The 24,708-nt window shown below is 36.6% G+C and overlaps 1 protein-coding gene across 3 annotated transcripts in view; it reads left to right on the top strand.

The window, feature by feature from the left end:
• The window catches only part of DLG2 (discs large MAGUK scaffold protein 2), a 2,175,716-nt gene that overhangs the window by 1,658,200 nt on the left and 492,808 nt on the right, over positions 1-24,708 (top strand). The window lies entirely within an intron of this gene.

Below are 24,708 nucleotides of genomic sequence, written 5' to 3'. Positions count from 1 at the left end.
GTTTTGGTCCCTTGGGGCAATGGGCAAAATTAAGAGCATTGCCATTTTCATCTTAGTGTGAACACAGAGCACCCAGACATGATTACTTTGTGCTACACATATTCATGGTTCTTATACATTTTAATAAGATATTAATTATATTTTTCTAGAAAAATTAATTTTCAAATTTAATTAGCACCATTTCTGTCATACAGAAGTCTGAAAGTGAACATATATTGAGTAATTTTTGAATAATATTTAATAGTGCTCACCATGCTCCATGCACAACATATCCTAGAAAGTAGGTACGATTACCACCATTTACTATTTTAACAAACATATTAAACCATATCACCATTTAACTGATTCTTCAAGGCATTAAGTACTTTGTCCAAAGCTACAGAATTAGTTGGTTCTAACTAACCATAATAACCATAAACTCAATGTTTATACTGTGCTATGTTAAGGAATTACATATAGGTATGTTCTCTTATGTAATTACCCCCACATTTTATTTAAAAATAGAGGCTCAGAGAGATCAAGTCATTGCCCTCAATGTGACCTGGCCATTAAATATGGAGTCCAGATTTGGCCTTACAACGTTTTGAGTCTCTCCTGAACAAGTTGGTAAACAAAGCACTCAAAGTCTTATGGTTGAACACAATTTTATGTTAATATTCTAAAGCATGTGTGTGGTAAATAATAAAAATCCCATCTTCCTGTCTTTACCGCTTAGTGAGAATCAGAGCAAGAGGAGAGTAAGAAAAATAGAATCCAGCACTTCATACTGTAATTCCAATTCAGTCTAAACCAAATCTCAGTTGTAATGCTCCTATACATAATGAAGTCTATAGCTTTCAGACAGAACATCTTCATAATATTATTAGGGCTGAGATGATTCAAAGTGAAAATATATATCTGTATTTTGTTATATTTTCAAAGAATAAGCTAAGAAGTCAATTGCTTATCTCTCTAAGGGAGTTAAATAAAAAAAAGTCTAATTATATCCAACATTTTTAGAAATAAATGAGAAAACATACTTTTGACTATGTAACCAACTGGAACATCTTTACTAATTTGCAACAATTAAAGCCCAATAGTATTTCTGAATGCTTTATAAATATGAATCAAGTATGTGTATATATATGTGTGTATATATATATATAAGATTTATTGATTTATTTGAAAGGCACAGTGAGAGAGGGGGGATGGGGTTAAAAGACAGAGAGAGAGAGAGTGGCCACAATAGCCAGGGCTGGGCTAGACCAATGCCAGAAACATGAAAGTTCATCTAGGTCTCACGCAAGGGTGTCGGACCCCAAGTACTTGAGCCAGCTTCTGCTCCTTTTCCAGGCACATTAGCAGGGAGCTGAATCAGAAGTGGAGAAGCTGGGACTTGAACCAGCACTCTGATATGGGTTGCTGGCATTGCAGGCAGCAGCTGATCTCATCATACTACAACCCTGGTCCCAAGTCTTCCTATAATTTGAACAAATCATGAAAACTACTTCTTGAGACAGTGAACTATACCATTTTGAGGTGGATGAGGCAAAGTCTCCAAGCCGTAGGGAGGTGATAATGTAAATATAGCTACAATGATGAGTTTTAGTAATTAGGCAGCTATAGTTAGCTGCATAAGAGCTAAGGTTTATTGAGCTCTTCCTCAGTGCCAGGCACTTTGCTAAGTACTTCTCATGAATTATTTAATTATCACAATACCCCTGTGAGATAGTTATCATTATCTTTGTTTCACAAGTGAGGAAACTGAGACTTGAGAAGTTTCCTTACTTGCCCAGGATCAGCCACTAGGAAGTGGCAGAGCTGGAATTCAAACCCAGATAACAACTGACCTAGCAGACCTTGCATCAACAAAGGCATGATGGCAGAAACATTTTGCTCATTGGAAAACTCCTCCACCCATTTTCCTTCTTCTATCCTTTACCCTAATTCTCATCTCCCTTCCTCTGGCTCAGTGTCAGTGATTTGTTTAACCCCACTCCTTTCTGACAATCAGAAAAAACTTACATTTGTTTCCTTCTACCCACTGAAGGTTTTCATGAATCCTTTCTTAAAATTTGACCATTCAGCCATTGGTAGAATCTACCTTCTGTGCAGACCCACCAAATATGATGCTTTTCAGTTTACTTTCTGTAATCTCTATTATAAATATCATGGGTTCCTTTTTCATTTTCAAATAAAAATGTATAGTATAATGTTGAATAGATCTATTTCAAATATACAGTTTCAGCAACTGGTTTTGATAAGCACCAGTCCCCACCTAACACCCCTCACTTGGGGAATTCCATTTTCTATTTCTCCTAATTCTGTCCTCTTTTGTCACAACCCCCCTTTTTTTTTTCTTCTCTCTTATCCTCACAGGAAAAGGTCATACATACACACACACACACACACACATGCATATTCTCACACACTCATTTTAATGATCTTGTCATCATTACACTGATGCAGAAAATCTGCATTTCACCCCAATTTTCTCACTCTCCATACTTTATCAATTCAGTAAATGCACCCACATCTACTTCATTGCTTACACCAAAAACCTAGGAGTCATGCCTAACAGTTCTTCTCTATTACATCTACCATTCAATCGATGTTCAAGTCCTGATGATTCTACCTCCAAAATGTATCTCAAATTTGTTCACTCTTCTGTTTCCAACAGTTTAATTCAGGTCCTCATGAACTCCCAGCTGAAATAGCTTTCTATTTGGTTCCACCACTCCCTCTGTTGTCCACACGGCTTCTCAATGAAGCCAAAGTGATCTGTTAAAAACACAGATCAGATTCTCTCTCTCTCTCTCTCTCTCTCTCTTCCTCCCTCCCTCCCTCCCTCCCTCCCTCCCTCCCTCCCTCCCTCCCTCCCTCCCTCCTCCTCTTTGCATTAGGATAAAATGCAAAGTCATTAAATGGCATTCAGGCTTTGCATGATCTAGTCCCTGCCTGCCTCTTGAATGCCTCATTTTACTCTACTCTTTGCTGACCACACTATTCACATTGGCCTTTTTTTTGATTAAAAATGCATTAAATCTCTTCCATCTTAAGTGCTTTACATATGCTTTTCTCTTGAACGGAAAAGCTCTTCTTAAACTTTGCCTGTTTAACTTCTGGTCATCTTAGGTCCAAGCTTATAATTGACTTTGAGAGAAGCTCTCTGAAAGATAAAATTAGATCCCCTATTAATATATTTCTCTCTCTCTCTCCCTCTCTCTCTCTCCCCCCAAGCAGTTTATGCTTATAAATGTGTTTATGTGATTTTTTTAAACTAAATACCTGTGTCACACTCTACACTATAAGCTTGATGAGTGAAATTATGTCTATTCTGTGCACTGCTATATCTCTAATACATAGCATAGTGCTTGGTATAGCAGGAATTCAGAATTCTGAATTTAAATAAACATGTGAATAAGGTCTGCAATCAAATAAACTATTACCTGTTTCAGGAACAGGTCATAACTCAAGCTGTGCTCTACCTAGTTCTTAGTAAGTACATAAACCACCTCATGAATGAATGAATGAAATCACATATGGAAACTAATAACTGTCCACATTATAGATTCAGAGTAACTGTCAGTTCTTCATGAATATTGAGTTATTTGTTTCAGAACCTATTTACTTCTACAATGGGAAATACCTCGTAAGAATTCTGATTTCACTTAAGGCACTATTACTTGTTTTTTCCGTTGTATCCTTGAATAAATAAAGAATCACAGAAATAGGTGAGAATTCAGACAAACCTTTCTCCAACTCTACTGGTGAAGAACCCAATCCACCATCTTCATAGGTGTATGTCTTATTTTCACGCATAGTAAAATAAAAATATCTTGGGATCTTCTGCCTGAAAAAGAATATTACAAGAAATAAGAATGTGTCTATCCATTTCAACCGAGATTTGTCAGGTACCAACAAAGAGCAAGCTACTGTATTAGGACAACTTTTAAGAAAAATACAAGACAAAAGAGCCAACCACAAATGTGGAAGACATATCTGTCCTTTAAACTAGATTGTGTGATAGTCTCTATTTTTTTTTTCAGGATATTTGAGAATTTCTCACAGTCTATTTAAGAAACAGGAATATATTGATGAAGCAATTACTGACTCAGATTAAGATGAGCTAGATTTGGGAAAGTTAGCATGCAAAACCACCCTTACATTTGTGCCAGTTAAATTCCTAATCTGCATTCAGGAGAACAAAAGTGAGCTAACACAAGCAGTGTGTCAGTCTCTGTATTCTCTTGAGTTTCAAAGGGAATATCCAAGTTCTTGGCTTTTTGACTTGATAGCAAACATCCGGGATGAATTAATTGTATACACAATTTGCTTCAGTAAGGTCATACAAAAGAAAACAGAGAAGTTTTAAGTTTTCCTTAAGAAAGAACTCTAAGTTACTTGCTTGGCACAATGCCTAAGGCTGCAGATTATGTTTAGAGTAATTGATTTTCCAGACCTTGCACAAACAAGAAATGGGCAGACCTTAGAATTAAACTACAATTTGAAGCTGTATGAAAAACAAACGGAATTGCTATAGGCCTCCTGCTTATCTACAATATCTCTTTTTCTTCAAAAAATAAAAAAGTAGTGTTTGATGTTGTAATTGGTTTCTCTACTTTGGAAAAATAAATTATTTAGTATTTTATATTCCTATGCCAAGGAGAATAGTATTCTTGGCTGTTTCCCTAATATATGTAGCATATTTTAATTTCCTTTTACAGAAATGGTCTTAAGTACTGTTATGTTGTAGTTGGAAAATAGACTGAGTTAAAACAGATGAAGGCCAATTAAAATATGTTGACAGATTTTGGCTAGGAAATGGGTTCTGAAGTGTTATGGATCATAAAATATTTTTGCTTGTTGAAAATATATAAGAAGTTCAAAAAGTTCATGGAAATGTGTATTATAAAAAAACTATACATGAATTTCAAAAAAATTGAAACAAAATAAATTTCTCTTAATCCCATTTTCTGTGAAGTTTTTGAGGTATCCTAGTACTCATGGGACTTCTACTAGGTACCATTCCAGTCATTATCCTGAATGCTTGGGATTTAAATGTGATAGAATATGGTCTCTCCAATAAGCGGCTCACAGACATATAAATAATTACTATCTATTTGATAAAGGGCCTATTTCTCTAATGTACCTAACATTAGGTATAACTGTTAAAAGATAAACTTTAGACAAATTAAACTTAACAGAATTTATTCGAGCCAAGAATTTTTCATGGTTCAGTCAGAACTCTGAACCAAGTGAGTTTTAAAAAGTTCAACTCAACAATGTGCGCAATGAGCTTTTGCAGAGAAAACATAGATGAAAAGTGGAGAATTCACTTTACTGGCTACAACTAACCATTGGTCTTATTTGGGCATAGTGTGATTAGCTGGCTGCCTATGATTGGCTGCAACCCACCTGATTGGGAATATCTGAAACTCTGCTATTATACTCCAAAGTTAAGTTTCAGTTAGGTTATATACTAAATTAGTTTGCGATTTATTGTGTAGGTTATATACTAAATTAGTTTGCAATTTATTGTGTAGGAATAGATATATAGCTTGAAGCTAATGGTCCCCTGCTTACTTAATTTAACTAAAATCAGACCAGTACAAGTAGTGACCATAGACTGCCCCTTTGGCAGAGGTGTGAACATACAAGAATGCACCTCCATCCATACCTTGTTTCAATAATCCCTAATCATTTACAAAAAGTGTTATCTATGGAAAACATAACTCATCTTCCTGTAGTTCCATCTGCTGATCTAGCTTAAAACTACCCTCTGTAGAATCCAGAGAATCCCCATTTATAACCACTCTTTTTTGTAAAAATAGTGAAGTTGATGATCTCAATCCCTTCTTAGTTTTGGGACGCAAAGCAAGATCTTTATTTCATAAAACCTGGATTATATGCCAAAGTTATCATGTCCCATCTTTGGCAAACTTTCTCTCCTTGCAAAATAACAGAAAATTTATCTAAGATTTTAACATTTTATGTTGTCTCCAAATGGAAAAATGTAAAATGAAATGTATGTTTCAGGCCTAATCCATAACAGAAGTAGATGTGAGTCTCTAAAGGTAAGCAGAGGAACAACCAAATAATTCTAGCTCTGTTTTTCTTAGAATTATCAGGAAGACACTGAGGTCTTCAGTCAAGTTAGGGAAGGGATGTATTCTAAGTAAAAAAAAAAAAAAAAAAAAGCACCTAGTTAAGCTACATTATGTGTGAAAGCACAGTGCATTCTGAGACTACCAGTAGTTCTGTGAGTTAAGGGTATTGAGTAAATGACAAGGTTGGAGACACAAGCAGCTGAGAATGTTGGACTTTATGCTATAAGCAGTGGGGAATTGTTGAAATGTTCTAGAGCCAAGCAAAGGTATGATCTAATTTGTGTCTTCTGAAAAATTACTCTGTTAGCTGTATGGAAAGAGTTTGAAGGTAAGGGAACTACTTAATATATCACACAGCAAGCTTGAAATCAAAGAGAACTGAAATAAGATAAGGAGGGGTACAAATGGATTCAGAATTATTTAACAAATAGAACAGGTGATGCTTGGTGGATGACTGATTCAGAGGAAGAATTTCCCTGATTGGAGTATTCACTAGACAGTGATTGTGTTGCCTCCTCTTGGAAAGAGTGAACACTCTTGTCTGCAACGTCTTACATGTAAAATGTTTTAGAAGACAGTGGGAGGGTAGAGAGGGAAAGCTTATTAGAGATCTCTTGCTTGAAGTGGCAACAAGGTGATGTTACAGAGGAGCCAAAGGTTGTGCACCATCTATATTTGAGAACTTCCTTTGGCCATACTTATTCATATGCATTTTAGCTAAATACTTCATTGTACCTCAGAGCCTCGATTCACTCATCAGAAAATGAGGAAAATAATCACATTTCTTTTGCTCCCTTTATAGGATTGTTGTGAGGTGCAAGGGAAGTGGAGCAAATGAATTTTCATACAGGCACCATCTACCTTAGTCATCCTTGTTTCTACATGTTTATTTTAAAGCCTTGAGTTGATGTATATTTGTTTTTATTGCTGTAACAAATCAGGCAACAAATGTTTATCAGCATAGGTAAATCCCCTGAGATGATAAGAAAGCTGCCCAATGCTGTCTTTCTATTATTCTTAACAGCCATCCTTTTTATCACCATAAGCAAAGTTTTATGTTTTTCCTTTTATTATTATATTTATAAGCTCCTTGTAAACAGTGGCATATTTCAAACTCATATGTGACTTTGTACTTATGTGAAATGATTTTCTCTTTGATATATTTATGTCATGGTATTTTTGTCCTACATGTAAACTTCTTAGTAACATGGCCAAAAGAATAGCTGCTCTGTGGAGCAAAGATTAGCAGCCAAGCACTCCGTGTGTGTGTGTGTGTGTATTTCATTGTTTCTAATAATCCCAATAATTTTCAAAGTAGGTTTAGATCAGGACTTCACTCATTACATTCCCACATCCATGTTCTCTTGGAGCCTTAGTCTTGCTCATTCTGCACACCACAGCTTCTCTCTCAGTCCTCCATACTGCACCACCATTCTACCATGAATCTGTGGATTCTAAAAGGAAACTTGAGCCTGTTCATACTATTTAATCTTGGAAATAGCACTATTAAAAAGAAAAAGAAGATGCTTAACAAACCATTGACCTTCTTATGCTCTTAAAAGGCTGATATAATCTTAAAGAATTCTTAATTTCATTTTTAATTAAATCCAGGAGAGAAAGCCCTCTGGGCATGGTTCATAAGGCATAACCTTCCTGAGTTTATACAGCAGCTTCTGTTTCAAAGGCCTTCACAAGGCTGAAGTAGGTGATCACTAAGCCCAATTTGAATTAAGGAAAATAGGGAGGGATTAATTGACTCTAACAAAAACACAGAGGTGGCTCTTACCAAATTTGGTTTTATAGCCTCTTCCCTCCACACTATAAAATATGGAAAGGTTCACACTGAAAGAAACATCCCTTGCTTTTAAATTTATGTGGTCCCTATATAGATGCAATCAAAAAATGGCATTAACTGTTGCCCTCTTCCTCCCTCCCTCCCTTCATTCCTTCCTTCCCTCCTTCCCTCCTTCCCTCCTTCCTTTCTTTCTCTTTCCATCTTTCTTTTTTTTATTTTAGTGAGAAGATAATATTTACTTTTTTAAAAACACTTAAAATTTTGTTTTACAAAGAATGAAGGAAAATGAGTAATTAACCATGTTCTAAATCTCTCATTTACTCTGCTCAAAAGCCCTGGCAGGTGAATTTAGAGTGGGAGACTCTGTCAGGTCACATACTTTGTGGCAGCAGAGCTACGAAGTGAACCTTTTCTATGATATTTAAATAACCCTCTGTGATTAAAAACAATCTAAATTATATTTTTTTTTCAAAAGAAAAGTCAGATTATTTCTTTATCTGAAATGGCATGAATATTTTTCTTTGATTTTAAGATGTCATTTTTGTCTTTTGGAAGTTATCTTTTGTTTACTTTAATAATTACCACAATATTGGGTAGCAATAAAAAAGCAGAGAATATGCCCAACTTCAAAAGCAGTCTTCTATGGAGGAACAACAGCTATAAAAAGGTGTTATGCAAAATTGTATTTTGAAGACTTGGAAAAAATCAAGATAGTACTGTTAAATCATAGCATCATGGCATGGGTATTAATTAAAACCACTAACATGTAGTAAGTGTTTTTATGTGCTAAGCATTATTCCAAAACTTTCACATGGACTGCTCATTTTATCCTTACCACAATCTATGAGGTATGTATGATTATGCCAATTTTAGAGAAAATTATGGTAGATATTTTAATGAACAAATATAAACAATGAGATGAGAGATTTAAAAATGAGGCCATCAGGATTTAGACTTTGAGTATTAATCTCGTGGAACCAGGATTATGTCTTATGCATTGTCATTTTCCTGTGCCAAATGGTGCATGGCATGTAGCACTAATTTGATGAGGATGATTATGATGATGATGGTGAAAATAATGACTACAAAGATAGTGATAGCAATAATCACCACATTTATAAACTTATTACTTACTAGGCAATGCTTATGTGGATTAGCTCGTTAATTTCACACAACACCACAAGAAGATATGTGTTATTGTCCCCATTTTGCAGGTGTAGGAACCGAGGTCTGAAAAAAATTGAGTAACCTAATATCACAGAGGTAGGATTTGAACCAGAGTCTGTGCTGGCACAAGAATCTTTGCTTTGAAATGTTTTCAATAAGCGTTTATTGTGTGTTGTTCTAATCGCACATATCATTCTTCAACTATGGAATTCAGCTTGAGATAAAGGTACACCTAATTTTACTATAGTCAAATCTCTTAAGATAGAAAGGCAAATGGACAATGAATGTATGGTTAATAATCTAATTCTAGTGCCGATGTGTTAGGGTTTGAATTCTGCCTCCACAATTTTTTGGTTGTATGCATTGGAGCAAGTGAATTTTCTGAGCCTTAGTTTTCTCATCTGCGAAGTAGAAATAATTGTAGCATCCAGTTTATGGAGTCACTATGAGGGTTATATGAGATTATGTGTATGGTGCTCAGAGCCATCCATAACCAATATGAAGTACTCTGTAAATTTTAGCTACCTTATGTGTGTAAATAAAATGATTAAAAATATAATATGACCCCAATGGATACCTCAAGTTGAGGTAACAATTTTTTATTAAAAGTCTATTATAAAATGATATGTCCATCATAGCCAATGAATTATAAAGGGAGATAATCCTAGGACTGAAGGATGGAAGGAAGAGTTAAGTCTGCCTGTATTTATAGAGAGATCTAAGTATTTTCAAATATAACATTTTGTTTTAATTGAATGATACAAATTTACCTCTCAGAGGAAAGAAAGTACATCTTCCATTTTAGTTCTGTAGACCTTGAGCTCATATGAAGTTTAAAGGATCCCTTAAACAAATTCTTTAAAGTCAGCAGGGATGTCTGTTCCAAATTGAATACTGAAACCTAGTTATCACTCTGTTCCAGAAAAAATGAATACATTAGAGGATAAAGAGCAATTTCATGATTAGCTTTTAAAAAGGGAAGATATACTGGGCCACTCTGGGTATAGCTACGGCTACATCAGCCAGCCCTGTGCCCAAATTTTAAAAAGGCCCCCTTTTTTCTGCATGGAGAACACACTGTGCTGTAGCTTCTAGCATAGCACACAGCATACAGACTGTATTTGAGGTCTAGCTCATTCCCTTGACCAAGTACAGTTGTGAACAAACTAAATTCCCTAACGGAATGAATCAGTCCAACTGAAAATAGGCATGTGGATAGGAAATGAGCACCTTATTTCTATTTGGTATTTCCCTCTCTTTCGAATTCATCAGATGTTCTGCTCACTTTCTTATGCCTCTGCTATAATTGTGAGGATGTCGTTCTGTCTGATAGGTGACTAGAGGCTCATGTAAATTCAGAGATGGAGGGTTCCACAGTTGAACTGAACAACTTGGTCCAAACAATATTTTCCAGATAAGTATGCTGTCACTCTGACCACAAATATGTATTGAATATTTATTATGGAGTGAGACTTCTGAAGATACACAATCCAGATATAGCTGAGCCCTGTTCTCATGAGATTTAGGGACCACTGATTCCTGAAGGTTTCTTTTGTGGATATAGTTGACAACCATCTGTAATGTTAAAAAAAAAAAAAAACCCTAGGAATTTATCTTAGATTGAGTATTTCAAAAATATGTAAATTTTGATTAACTTTTTAGACTCATTTATTTATTATTTTAGTTTTTACACTGATTTATTATTTATACAATATGATAATTTGATGCATGTATTGAATGGGTGATTATCAAATCAGATTACTTACAATTTCCATTCCTTAAATTTTTAAAAAATGTTTTAATTAACATTTGTACATATCTACAGGGTACACAGTGTGATATTTCAACAAATGTACACAATGTATAATGATCAATCAAAGTAGCTATGTTCTCCTTTCCCTTATCTTTACTATGGGATTGCAGGCTTTGTTCTCTCTTCTGTTTGTTTGCAAAATATTCTGTAGGTTACTGACTACTGTAGTCACTCCTCACTGTATCTTATTCCTTCTATTTAATTAGATTTTGGTATCCTTTATCCAACTTCCCTCAATCCCCTTCCACTCTCCTATATTTTCCCATCTCCAGTAGTCACTATTCTACATTCAGATTGACTTTTTTATAGCCCCCACATATGAGAGAACATGTAATATTTGTCTTTATGAATCTGACATATTTCACTTTAACATTTTGATCTCTAGTTCTATTCATTTTTCTTCTCATGGCTGAATAATATTAAAATGTACAAATATACATTTTCTTTATCCACTGATGTTGCTGGGCATCTATGGTGATTCCTATCTGAGTTGTTGTGAATAGTGCAGCAATAAACATGGTTAGCACATCTCTTTGATATGCTGATTTCATGTCCTTTGGACATATTCCCAGAAATAAGAAATCTGGATCATATGGTACATCTATTTTTAGTTTTTTTGAGGCACTTCCATAGTTTCCTACATAATTTATATTCCCTGTACTAATTTATAGTCCCACCAACATTCTCTAATAGTTCACTTTTCTCTTCCTCTTCACCAGCATTTGTTATTTTTTGTCTTTTTGAGAAGACCTATTCTAAGTGCGGTGATATTATATCTCATTTTAGTTTTGATTTTAATTTCCCTGGCAACTAATGGTGTTGAACATTCTTTCATAAACTTGTGTACTACTTGAATTTCTTCTTTTAAAAAAGGTCTACTTGAAACATTTCCCCATTAATAAGGGGTTATTTGTGGCTTTTTGTCACCAAGGATTTTTAATTTCTTATATATTCTGGGTATTAATACTTCGATGAATAGTTTGCAAAAATTATCTTCCATTCTGTAGGTTATCACTTCACTCATTGTTTCTTTTGCTGTGCAGAAACTTCTTAGCTTAATACAATGCCAATTGTCTCTGCTTTTGTTACTTGTGCTTTTGGATGCTAATCCATAAAATCACTACCTAATCTGATGTCTTAAAGTGTTTCCCCTATTTTTTCTAAGATTTTCAGGGTTTCAGGTCTTATATTTAGATATTTTTTATTCATTTTAAGAGGTAGCATGCAAGCTTAAGTCTTCTGAACATGGATGTCCAATTCTTCCAGCACCTTTTATTGAATAAAGTCTTATTTATTTTTTTAAAAGATTTATTTATTTCCTTGAAAGTCAGAGTTAACACAGAGAGAGAAGGAGAGAGAGAGAGGTCTTCCATCTGCTGGTTCACTCCCCAAATGGCCACAATGGCCAGAGTTGTGCTGGGACTAGAACTGGCACCCATATGGGATGCAGGCGCTTCAGGGCTTTAACCTGCTGTGCCACAGCGTTGGCCCCAGCCTTATTATTTTGGATTGACTCTCATTTTCCCACAGCTATACATGTGCTTTCATTGAATGCTAGGTATTTAGAGACTCTTCATTTGAAATCTTATGATAAAGTGGTAGCCCAGTTTATCTTCCAGCTCTCCCTACTCTCGTCTGTCTAGTTACATGATAAATTCTAATTATTCTTGCTAGCAGTGGGTGCTGTGTTACCTATAGGCCCTGTGGTACACTGGCATGAGGAAGGAGGCTGCAATTTTACAGAAAAAAAAGAGCCTTTGATCAGCCTCCCACCATTATAACTGCCGAAATCCTGAGACTCTCCTTTCCTTCCTTGCAAGGTTGCTTGGTGACTCACGCAACATCCTAGGTGTCATTTTCCAGCCCCCCAAAATAAAGCATTTTTCACATTATTTTCCTCTTACTCAACAACTTACTTAAGCTTCCCACCTTTGCATTGTCTTCACTCCTTAGAACGATATTATACATTTCCTGCTGTCTACACTGGAACTCCTTGCCCAGGCTAGACTTTTAGGACCTGGGCAGTGTCTAGCAGAGAAAAGGTCAGAAGTTTTTGTCTTGTGTACAGACTTTTCTGACAAACAGTTTCACTAGTTGGGAATCTCATGTTACAGCACTGAGATCCCTATGTTGACTCCTTGACAGGTGCCATGGGGAACCTGTGGTCAAAAGATTTCTGTGCCTACCCCTACCCCCAGAAGGGACCATAGCCTTCCCCATCTCACTTTCTATCTTCCAGAGCAGCCCTGTTCCTGTCCCAGCCAGATTCCGTGCCCTGATTTTCATATTGGAGCCTTTCCCTTAGGGGTCCTAATGATCCACAAAAAAAGCCTCTAATCCAGACTGTTTTCCCCAGCTGAGAAATAGGAAAGACCGAGAAAGACAGTTTTTCTTCTTAAAAAGCATTAACATTCTGTTTCAGGAATATCAAACTTTTCTCAAAAGATGGATCTACTTTTTAAAATCTCAAATTTACAAGTTGCCATCAGAGGAATGGGGGTAATAACTGTGGGAAATCAGAGAAGGTAAGAGTAAAGGCTTTGGCCAATGAGTTCTCAGGCAGGCCTCTGCCCAAAGACTCCCTATAGTCCACAGCTCCACAATACTAATTGTCTGTCCTGAGTTCTCACCAGTCGTATAAGCTCATTTCTTTTTTTTTTTTTTTGTTCTCTCTAAAAAAAAAATCCTAATATATCTTATGTCCTTGCTGTAGCCCAGAAATGAGACCATTCTCATCAGATGTCACAGGATCTTCTTTCTTTCTAGGTCACCATGTAGTAATTCACATGTGCTCAAAACTCAAGTTTTTTCTAACCCTGTATTTGACCTCTCATGTTACTATAGCCTCCATACCCCTCCTTTCTTCTTGCTTTTCCAAGTCAGTTACTAAGGGGACTTGAAAAAAATCCTTAATTCTTCATGCATTTTCATTCCGTAATTTCCAGGTGGGTAGTGAACCCCCAGAACAGCACAAATCAGTTTGTAATTTTTTCTAATAATATCCCTATGTAACATGAAAACAGAGCATCTACCTGTTCCTTATGGACAGGAGCCAAGTGCTATGCATGTGACACATGAAGAAATGTAGATAATCAGCAGAATGACAAGTGTTGGGCATTCATCAGCAATAATGATTCAGGATATCAGTGTTCAAAGTGGGAGTTAACATTTGGTGAAAGCTCTTCTCCAGGCCCACAGCAATGCATGGAGGAGATGGGAGACATGGAAGAGTCCTTCCAGTTGGTTCATATGTTACATTCTTTTGGGGGAAGGTGATACAGTGTTCCCAGGAATTTCTGAGTTCTGAGTTGTGCCACAAAAACATTTTCATCGACCCATCCATTGTGCATTGTAACAAACAGTATCTATTTTTTGTTAAAGTCCATTTTATTTGTCCTCAACATGAAAAGAAACATCAAATACTCTAAAGAAGTTACATAATATGTGCATGTCTCTAATGTCCTGGAGGGGCTGAGTCATTATAATGTATGTACTGCTGAACTTTCAAGGAAGGATCAAGGTATATACCAGGAAAAAAAGAGAGAAAAACCTCACAAACTTCTCAGGGTCTCTGATTGACCTTGTAAGGAGTAATAAAACAAAAATCAATTCAACAAACTCAGAAGATTGAAAAGGAACAGATTAAGATGTGCAAAAAAGACTTTTGCCACAGCCCTAGTTACTCAAAACTTTGCTTAACATGCTAAATAAATGTCATTCCTTGGCAAGGTAAAGGTAATTGCCCTGCCTTTTCTCTGATGTGCCTTCTACTAACTATAAATAAAAAGAAAGGGAAAGAAAAGCATGCTGCAAATAAGCTAACAGTCTATCCTTGGGGTCCTACAAATCATTAAGTCATATAGGCTACTTAGACAAAAAAGGTTAGAGAATATTATGTCCAAACCCTTTAAAAAATTGAGAAAGTAAGTCCAACAAAATCAAGAGATTTATCCCAAATTGCACCATCACACAAGTAGTCTGTGACAAATATAGGACTTGGATCAGGAACGTCAGGTGCTTTTTCTTACACACCAGCCTGAAGTTTAAACTAAACATAGTCTTCCAGCATGTTTCACACATGTCATAGACCAAGCCTGGAAAGAAACAGAACTCTTACCACGGAGTAGCTGTGTTTGCCTGAGGGGAATATAATTGGAAAAAGGAAAGAAATTATATTTAATTTTATAAGATTTTATGTTGCTTTAATTATTTATAATAAGCATATTCAAATTTTATTATTAAAAACTGAATTTAAGAGATATATATTTAAATAAGCAATTCTACTTGAAGGTTTGTAACCAAGAGAAATGAAAATATATGTCTATGAAAAATTGTATGCAAATGTTCGTAGCAACATTGTTTAGAATAACCAAAAAGTAGAATTAACCCGAGTGCCTATAAACTGATGAATAGACAAATAGAATGTAGTATATCTAAAGAATGGAATATTATCCTACCATAAAAGATAATGAAGTACTGACACAGGCTACATCATAAATAACTTGAGAACATTATGCTAAGTCAAAAAATATATCACAAAAAGCCTATCACATATTTTATGATTTAATTTATAATAAACGCCCACAATAATTTCAAAAAAATAAATGTGTGATTGCTTAGAAATGGGGGAGAGGTTGTTGTGGGAATTGGGAGTGACTGAAGATGACTATATGATTTCTTTTGGGGGATAATGAAATGTTTTAAGTTCAATTGTAATGATAGTTGAACTACACTGATAATACACTTACAGCCATTGATGTGATTTATTTTTAAAGTATTTTTTAAAGATTTATTTATTTATCTCAAAGGCAGAATTTATAGAGAAAGGGAGAGACAGAGAGAGAGAGAGATCTTCCATCCACTGGTTCACTTACCAAATGGCCACAACAGCCAGACCTGGGCTGGTCCAAAGCCAGGAGTCAGGAGGTCAGGAGCTTCTTCCAAATCTCCCACATGCATACAGGGGCTCAAGGACTTGGGCTATCTCCCACTGCTTTCCCAGACACATTAGCAGGGAGCTGGATCAAAAGTGTAGTAGCCGGGACTTGAGCCGGCAGCCATATGGGATGTCAGCATTGCAAGCAGTGGCTTTACCCATTATACCACAGTTTTGGTCCCCACTGATGCACTTTAAGTGGGTGAATTTATACTATGTGGATTATATTCTCAGTAAAGCTGTTCAAATTCCTATTTAAAATAAATTATCCGTATAGCAACAATGAAACTAAGATTATATCCTTAGGTTATAAAATGCTCAGATAAAAATAATAGAAAGTCACTTAAAAGTTTAGATGGTTTTTTTACTGTATGACAGATTATTAAACTATTCAGAAGATTTAAGGATCTTCATACTTCCTACATCTCTAATAAAATCATAGATTTCCTTGACTAAATGCCTACTATAGTAGGTATTTGTGATGCTGTTCAAACACAATCACTAACCCTCACAATAAAGTCTGCACAGAAGATATGATTGTTCCTGTGTTACTGATAAAGGCATAGCTGGCAGAACTGAGATTTGAACTTAGTTCTGTTGCTTGTACTATATCATTACCATCATCCCATTGTATAAATTATCCTTATGCTCTGCTTTCTAGCTAGAAGAGTTGTGTACACTACTGTCCCTTTTTATGTCCCATTCACTTGTCAGAGCTATGGAGTCCAAATTCTGCTTCTAACCTCTCTACCAAAATTCATTTTTACCAAGGGCACAAAAATGTTTTGTTTCTAAATTCATGGAAATGTTTTATCAAGTTTTACCTTTCTGAACCATCGCCTCTATTGTTTTCTCCATCCTGAAACATTTTTTTAACTTCTATAATTCTGCTTCCAGGCTCAGTTTCCATTTCCCATCCATACACTTCTCTTCTCTTCATCCTGTATGTATCCAGTTAACCTAGAAATGCTTTCTCCTCCAGCTCTACACACTCTCCCTAGTGGAATACACCCACATCCACACGTGTGGTTCCAACCGTTTTCCTGTGTTTCCATCTCTGTGTCTGCAGCTGTATTTTATGCTGGCTCCAGACCCATGCATCTAAATACCCACTGGACATCTATCTTCAAATGCCCTGAAGTCTATCAGGAAGCATGCTCATTTGTCCTGTCTTTCAGACTGTTTTCTCCTGTTAAATCCACTGTCTTAATAACCATTCAGGATATTTTATAGTATGTAAAAGCATATACTTGTGTTCTAATCCAAGCTCTACTCCTCACTAGCTGTGTGATCTCCTTATGCCTTAGTTTCCTTCCCCATAAGACAGAAACAATAAAAAATATTCATCTCATAGAGGGTTTATGAGTTTATATATGAAAGACTGATAACCCATAGAAAGGTAAGTATTTTTATGGTTTTAGCACTAGGACATTTTCTTCCTGCTAATTCACCTTAAGTTGATCTTTAAGTGTCCTACAATAGATTTTTAATATTTTTGAGTGATTTCTCTGCAGCCTTTTAATCATTTCAGTTCTATAGTCAGTCCAGCTAGAATCGGTGTTTATGGGAAATATTTGCCAACTGGTTTCCATCATAAGCTCTAGGCACTTTTGCCTCATTCCCCCTGCTCTGATTAATCCTCCCAGGGTTTGGAAGCTGAAGAGGGGAGGAAAGGTATGTGGTAAGGAAGTACGGGAGCAGTGTTGAATACTGTCTCTCATGTTGAGGTCCTAGTTCATGCTTCTTCCATTCCTAAAACTCTTAACAGACACATATGCCATTCACCTGGCATTCTGTATGCCAGTTCCCAATCACAAGTTTGTTCCCTTGGGTAACTGCTAATAAGCCCAGGAAGTACACCCTCTGCAATGTGCTACCAGAAATCCTCCTGGATGGTCTCAGCCTGGGAAAGGGGACACTTTCTACCCTTCTGAAGTTAAATGAATAAGTCTGCTTTATTATTATCATTATGACTTGATTCTGTTTTCTATCTTGCCAATGATATCTGAGTCTCTTGAGCTTAAAGACTGCATTTCAGTTGTCTCCTATATCCCTAGTGCCCAGCAATGTGCCCAGCATTCAAGTTCTTGGATTAAAAAAAAAAAGATTATAAAAAGTAAAGCAATTTAAATCATCATTTACTTATTCCAATATTTAGAGAGCCCTATATTTATTGAGCCTGTGACAGGTTCTTTGTGCTCTGCACTAGAAATACAAAGATAAAGTAGACCTAGTCCTTTCCTAAAGTGGCTCTCCATCTAATACAAGCAGAGAGGAAAACAACTATAAAGGTATTGTAACAGAGGCCTTGTGCTGAAAGAGTATAAGAAAGGAATATGTTTACTTTTTTTTTATTAAACTTTTATTTAATGAATATAAATTTCCAAAGTATAGCTTATGGGTTACAATGGCTTCCCCCCTCCCATAACTTCCCTCCCGCCCGCAACCCTCCCTTTCCCACTCCCTTTCCCCTTCCATTCATGTAAAGATTCATTTTCAATTCTCTTTGTATACAGAAGATCAGTTTAGTATATATTAGGTAAAGATTTCAACATTTTGCCCATATAGCAACATAAAGTGAAAAAACTACCATTGGATTACTAATTATAGCATTAAATAGCAATGTACAGCACATTAAAGACAGAGATCCTACATAATTTTTTTTTCAAATTAATTAATTTTCTATGCCATTTCCATTTTAACACCAGGTTGTTTTTTTTTTTTCATTTCCAATTCTCTTTATATACAGAAGATCGATTCAGTATATAATTAGTAAAGACCTCATCAGTTTGTGCCCACACAGAAATGCAAAGTATAAAAATACTGTTTCAGTACTAGTTATAGCATCACTTGGCTTTAGACGACACATTAGGGACAGATCCCACATGGGGTGTAAGTACACAGTGACTCCTGTTGCTGATTTAACAATTTGACACTCCTGTTCATGGCGTCAGTAATCTCCCTAGGCTCTAGTCATGAGTTGCCAGGGCTATGGAAGCCTTTAGAGTTCACTGACTTTGATCTTATTCCGATAGGGTCATAGTCAAAGTGGAAGTTCTCTCCTCCCTTCGGAGAAGGGTACCTCCTTCTTTGATGGCCCCGTTCTTTCCACTGGGATCTCACTCACAGAGATCATTCATTTAGGTCTTTTTTTTTTTTCCATGATATCTTGGCTTTCCATGCCTGCTATACTCTCATGGGCTCTTCAGCCAGATCTGAATGCCTTGAGGGCTGATTCTGAGGCCAGAGTGTTGTTTAGGACATCTGCCATCCTATGAGTCTGCTGTGTATCCCACTTCCCATGTTGGATCTTTCTCTCCCTTTTTGATTCTATCAGTTAGTATTAGCAGATACTTGTCTTGTTTGTGTGATCTCTTTGACTCTTAGACCTATCAGAGCTATCAATTGTGAGCTGAAATTGATCACTTGGACTAGTGCGATGGCATTGGTACATGCCATCTTGATGGAATTGTGTTGGAATCCCCTGGCACATTTCTAACTCCACCATTTGCGGCCAGTCCGATTGAGCATGTTCCAAATTGTTCATCTCCTCCCTCTCTTTTTCCACTCTTAGATTTAACAGGGATCACTTTTCAGTTAAAATTTAAACACCTAAGAATAATTGTGTGTTAATTACTGAGTTCAACCAATAGTACTAGAACAACAACAACAACAACAAATACTAAAAAGGATAAAGTATTACATTGTACATCTAAAGTCAGGACAGGAGCTGATCAGTTCATTGTTGCTTATAGTGTCCATTTCACTTAACAGGTTTCCCCTTTGGCGCTCAGTTGTCACCGATCAGGGAAAACAAATGATATTTTTCTCTTTGGGACTGGCTTAATTCACTCAGCATGATGTTTTCCAGATTGCTCCATCTTGTTGCAAATGACTGGGTTTCGTTGTTTCTTACTGCTGTATAATATTCTATGGAGTACATGTCCCATAATTTCTTTATCCAGTCTACTGTTGATGGGCATTTGGGTTGGTTCCAGGTCTTAGCTATTGTGAATTGAGCTGCAATAAACATTAATGTGCAGATGGCTTTTTTATTTGCCAAATTAATTTCCTTTGGGTAAATTCCAAGGAGTGGGATGGCTGGGTTGTATGGTAGGGTTATGTTCAGGTTTCTGAGGAATCTCCAGACAGACTTCCATAGTGTCTTAACCAGTTTGCATTCCCACCAACAGTGGGTTAGTGTCCCTTTTTCCCCACATCCTCTCCAGCATCTGTTGTTGGTAGATTTCTGAATGTGAGCCATTCTCACCGGGGTGAGATGGAACCTCATTGTGGTTTTGATTTGCATTTCTCTGATTGCTAGTGATCTTGAACATTTTTTCATGTGTCTGTTGGCCATTTGGATTTCCTCTTTCGAAAAATGTCTATTGAGGTCCTCGGCCCATCTCTTAAGTGGGTTGTTTGTTTTGTTGTTGTGGATTTTCTTGATTTCTTTGTAGATTCTGGTTATCAATCCTTTATCTGTAGTATAGTTTGCGAATATTTTTTCCCATTCTGTTGGTTGCCTCTTCACTTTCCTGACTGTTTCTTTTGAAGTACAGAAACTTCTCAATTTGATGCAATCCCAAATGTTAATTTTGGTTTTGACTGCCTGTGCTGTTGGAGTATTTTCCAGGAAGTCTTTGCCTGTGCCTATATCTTGCAGGGTTTCTCCAATGCTCTCTAATAATTTGATGGTTTTGGGTCGTAGATTTAAGTCTTTAATCCATGTTGAGTGAATTTTTGTGTAAGGTGATAGGTATGGGTCTTGCTTCAAGCTTCTGCACGTGGAAATCCAATTTTCCCAGCACCATTTATTGAATAGACTGTCCTTATTCCAGGGATTAGATTTGGATCTTTGGTCAAATATAAGTTGGCTGTAGATGTTTGGATTGATTTCTGGAGTTTCTATTCTGTTCCATTGGTCTATCCATCTGTTTCTGTACCAGTACCATGCTGTTTTGATAACAACTGCCCTGTAGTATGTCCTAAAATCAGGTATTGTGATGCCTCCGGCTTTGTTTTTGTTGTACAGGATTGCTTTGGCTACTCGAGGTCTTCTGTGTCTCCATATGAATTTCAGCATCATTTTTTCCAGATCTGAGAAGAAGGTCTTCGGGATCTTGATGGGTATTGCATTGAATGTATAAATTGCTTTTGGGAGAATAGACATTTTGATGATATTGATTCTTCCAATCCATGAGCATGGAAGATTTCTCCATTTTTTGGTATCCTCTTCTATTTCTTTCTGTAAGGTTTTGTAGTTTTCATCATAGAGATCTTTAACGTCTTTGGTTAAGTTTATTCCAAGGTATTTGATTGTTTTTGTAGCTATTGTGAATGGGATTGATTTTAGAAGTTCTTCCTCAGCCGTGGCATTGCCTGCGTATACAAAGGCTGTTGATTTTTGTGCATTGATTTTATATCCTGCTATTTTGCCAAACTCTTCGATGAGTTCCAGCAGTCTCTTAGTAGAGTTCTTTGGGTCCCCTAAATAAAGAATCATATCTTCTGCAAAGAGGGATAGTTTGAGTTCATCCTTCCCGATTTGTATCCCTTTAATTTCTTTTTCTTGCCTAATAGCTCTGGCCAAAACTTCCAGAACTATATTGAATAGCAGTGGTGAGAGAGGGCATCCCTGTCTGGTACCAGATTTCAGTGGAAATGCTTCCAACTTTTCCCCATTCAATAGGATGTTGGCCGTGGGTTTTTCATATATTGCTTTGATTGTATTAAGGAATGTTCCTTCCATACCCAGTTTGCTTAGAGTTTTCATCATGAAAGGGTGTTGTATTTTATCAAATGCTTTCTCTGCGTCTATTGAGAGAATCATATGGTTTTTCTTCTGCAGTCTGTTAATGTAGTGTATTACGTTGATTGTTTTGCGAATGTTGAACCATCCCTGCATACCGGGGATGAATCCCACTTGGTCTGGGTGGATGATCTTTCTGATGTGTTGTTGCATTCTATTGGCCAGAATTTTATTGAGGATTTTTGCATCTATGTTCATCAGGGATATTGGTCTGTAATTCTCTTTCAATGTTGCGTCTCTTTCTGGCTTAGGAATTAAGGTGATGGTGGCTTCATAGAAAGAATTTGGGAGGATTCCCTCTTTTTCGATTGCTCTGAATAGTTTGAGAAGAATTGGAGTTAGTTCTTCTCTAAATGTCTGGTAGAACTCAGCAGTGAATCCATCTGGCCCTGGGCTTTTCTTTGTTGGGAGGGCCTTTATTACTGTTTCAATTTCTGTGTCAGTTATGGGTCTGTTTAGGTTTTCTATGTCTTCCTGGCTCAATTTAGGGAGGTTGTATGTGTCCAAGAATCTGTCCATTTCTGATAGATTTCCCTGTTTGCTGGCATACAAGTCCTTGTAGTAATTTCTGATGATTCTTTTTATTTCTGTGGCGTCTGTTGTTACGTTTCCCATTTCATCTCTGATCCTATTGATTTGGGTCTTTTCTCTTCTTTTTTTAGTTAGTTGGGCCAATGGGGTGTCAATTTTGTTTATTTTTTCAAAAAACCAGCTCCTCGTTTGGCTGATTTTTTGTAATGTTTTTTTGGATTCGATCCTATTGATTTCTTCTCTGATTTTAATTATTTCCCTTCTTCTACTGGGTTTGGGTTTGGTTTGCTGCAGATTTTCTAGATCCTTGAGATGACTTGAAAGCTCATCTATTTGGTGCCTTTCCAATTTCTTGATGTAGGCACCTATTGATATAAACTTTCCTCTTAACACTGCTTTTGTTGTATCCCATAGGTTTTGGTATGTTGTGCTGTTATCCTCATTTACTTCCAGAAAATTTTTGATTTCTCTTTTAATTTCTTCTATGACCCATTGTTCATTCAGGAGCATGTTGTTCAATCTCCATGTGTTTGCACGTGCTCTAGGGATTCCTGAGTTGCCAATTTCCAATTTCATTCCTTTGTGGTCTGAGAAGCTGCATGGTATGATTCTAATTCTTTTGAATTTGCTGAGACTTGCTTTATGGCCTAGTATGTGGTCAATCCTAGAGAGGGTTCCATGTACTGCTGAGAAGAATGTAAAGTCCTTAGATGTAGGATGAAATGTTCTGTAGATATCTGTTAGATCCATTTGGGCTATAGTGTCATTTAAATCTACTGTCTCCTTGTTGATCTTCTGTCCTGTTGATCTGTCTATCTCTGAGAGTGGAGTATTGAAGTCCCCCAGTACTATTGTATTGGGGTCTAAGTCTCCCTTTAAGTCCCTTAACAAGTCTTTTAAATAAGCTGGTGCCCTGTAATTAGGTGCATATACATTGATAATCGTTATATCTTCCTGTTGAATGGATCCCTTAATCATTAAATAGTGCCCCTCTTTATCTTTCTTAACAGTTTTTGTGGTAAAGTTTATGTTGTCCGATATTAAGATGGCTACGCCCGCTCTCTTTTCATTTCTGTTGGCGTGGTATATCTTTTTCCAGCCTTTCACTCTCAGCCTGTATGGATCATTGTTGGATAGATGGGTTTCTTGTAAGCAGCAAAAGGATGGGTTTTGTTCCTTAACCCAATCAGCCAATCGGTGTCTTTTAACTGGACAGTTCAAGCCATTAACATTCAATGTGACTATTGAGAAGGAGTAACTTTGCCCTGCCATTAGCCAAAGATACTTTCTAATATATGGTTTGAGATTCCTGTGATCTTTTGGTGTGAGGTTTCCTACCTTTACCTTCTTTCATATTGGTGACCGTGTTTCTGTGTTTCTGTATGTAACACATCTTTAAGCATCTTTTGCAGGGCTGGACGAGTGGCGACAAATTCTTTCAATGTCTGTTTGCTGTGAAAGGTCTTAATTTCACCTTCATTCATAAATGAGAGCTTTGCAGGATATAATATTCATAGCACCTGGGCTATGTCTCGCCATTCTCTCCTAGCTTGTAGGGTTTCTGAAGAGAAGTCAGCTGTGAGTCTAATTGGAGATCCTCTGAGAGTAATCTGGCGTTTCTCTCTTGCACATTTTAGGATCTTTTATTTGTGTTTCACTGTGGTGAGTTTGATTACGACGTGTCATGGTGAGGATCTCTTTTGGTCATGTTTATTAGGGGTTCTATGAGCTTCCTGTATTAGGATGTCTCTGTCTTTCTCCAAACCTGGGAAATTTTCTGCTAGTATCTCACTAAAAAGGCCTTCTAATCCTTTCTCTCTCTCCATGCCTTCAGGTACTCCTAGAACCCAAATGTTGGGTTTTTTAAGAGTATCCTGTAGATTCCTGACAATATTTTTTAGATTTCTGATTTCTTCTTCTTTTCTTTGATTTGATTGTTTCCTTTCCTGTTCTCTGTCTTCTAATTCCGATATTCTCTCTTCTGCTTCGCCCATTCTGTTTTTAAGACTCTCTAATGTGTTTGTCATTTGATCTATTGAATTCTTCATTTCATTATGATTTCTCGTCACTATCACCATTTCTTGTTCCACTAGTTGTTTCATTTCATTTTGATTCCTCCTTAATATTTCATTTTCACGAGAGAGATTTTCTATCTTGTCCACTAAGGATTTCTGTAGTTCAAGAATTTGTTTTTGAGAACTTCTTAATGTTCTTATCAATTTTTTGAGATCCGCTTCTTGCATTTCTTCGATCTCATCATCTTCATAATCTTGAATTGGGGTGTCTTTTTCATTTGGGGGTGTCATAGTGTCTTCCTTGTTCTTGTTAGCTTGGTTTTTGCGTTTGTTGTTTGGCATGTTGGAGATATTTGGTTTCTTCACTGTGGTGTTTTTTCTTGTTACACTATGGCTCTATATTAAGTGGACTGTCTGCTTTCAGTGGTGCCTTAGAGGCTTGAGATGAGTGTGGACTGAGAGCTGTGTTTGGTTCCTCAGGGCTGAGGGTGTGTCAAAGATGACACTCCCAGGTTAGGTGTGGTAAATCTCTCTCTTTTTTGATTCAAAA

The sequence above is a fragment of the Lepus europaeus genome, chromosome 7 (genome assembly GCF_033115175.1).
Source record: "Lepus europaeus isolate LE1 chromosome 7, mLepTim1.pri, whole genome shotgun sequence".
Taxonomy (NCBI): domain Eukaryota; kingdom Metazoa; phylum Chordata; class Mammalia; order Lagomorpha; family Leporidae; genus Lepus; species Lepus europaeus.
This window is presented reverse-complemented; position numbering and strand designations above follow the sequence as displayed.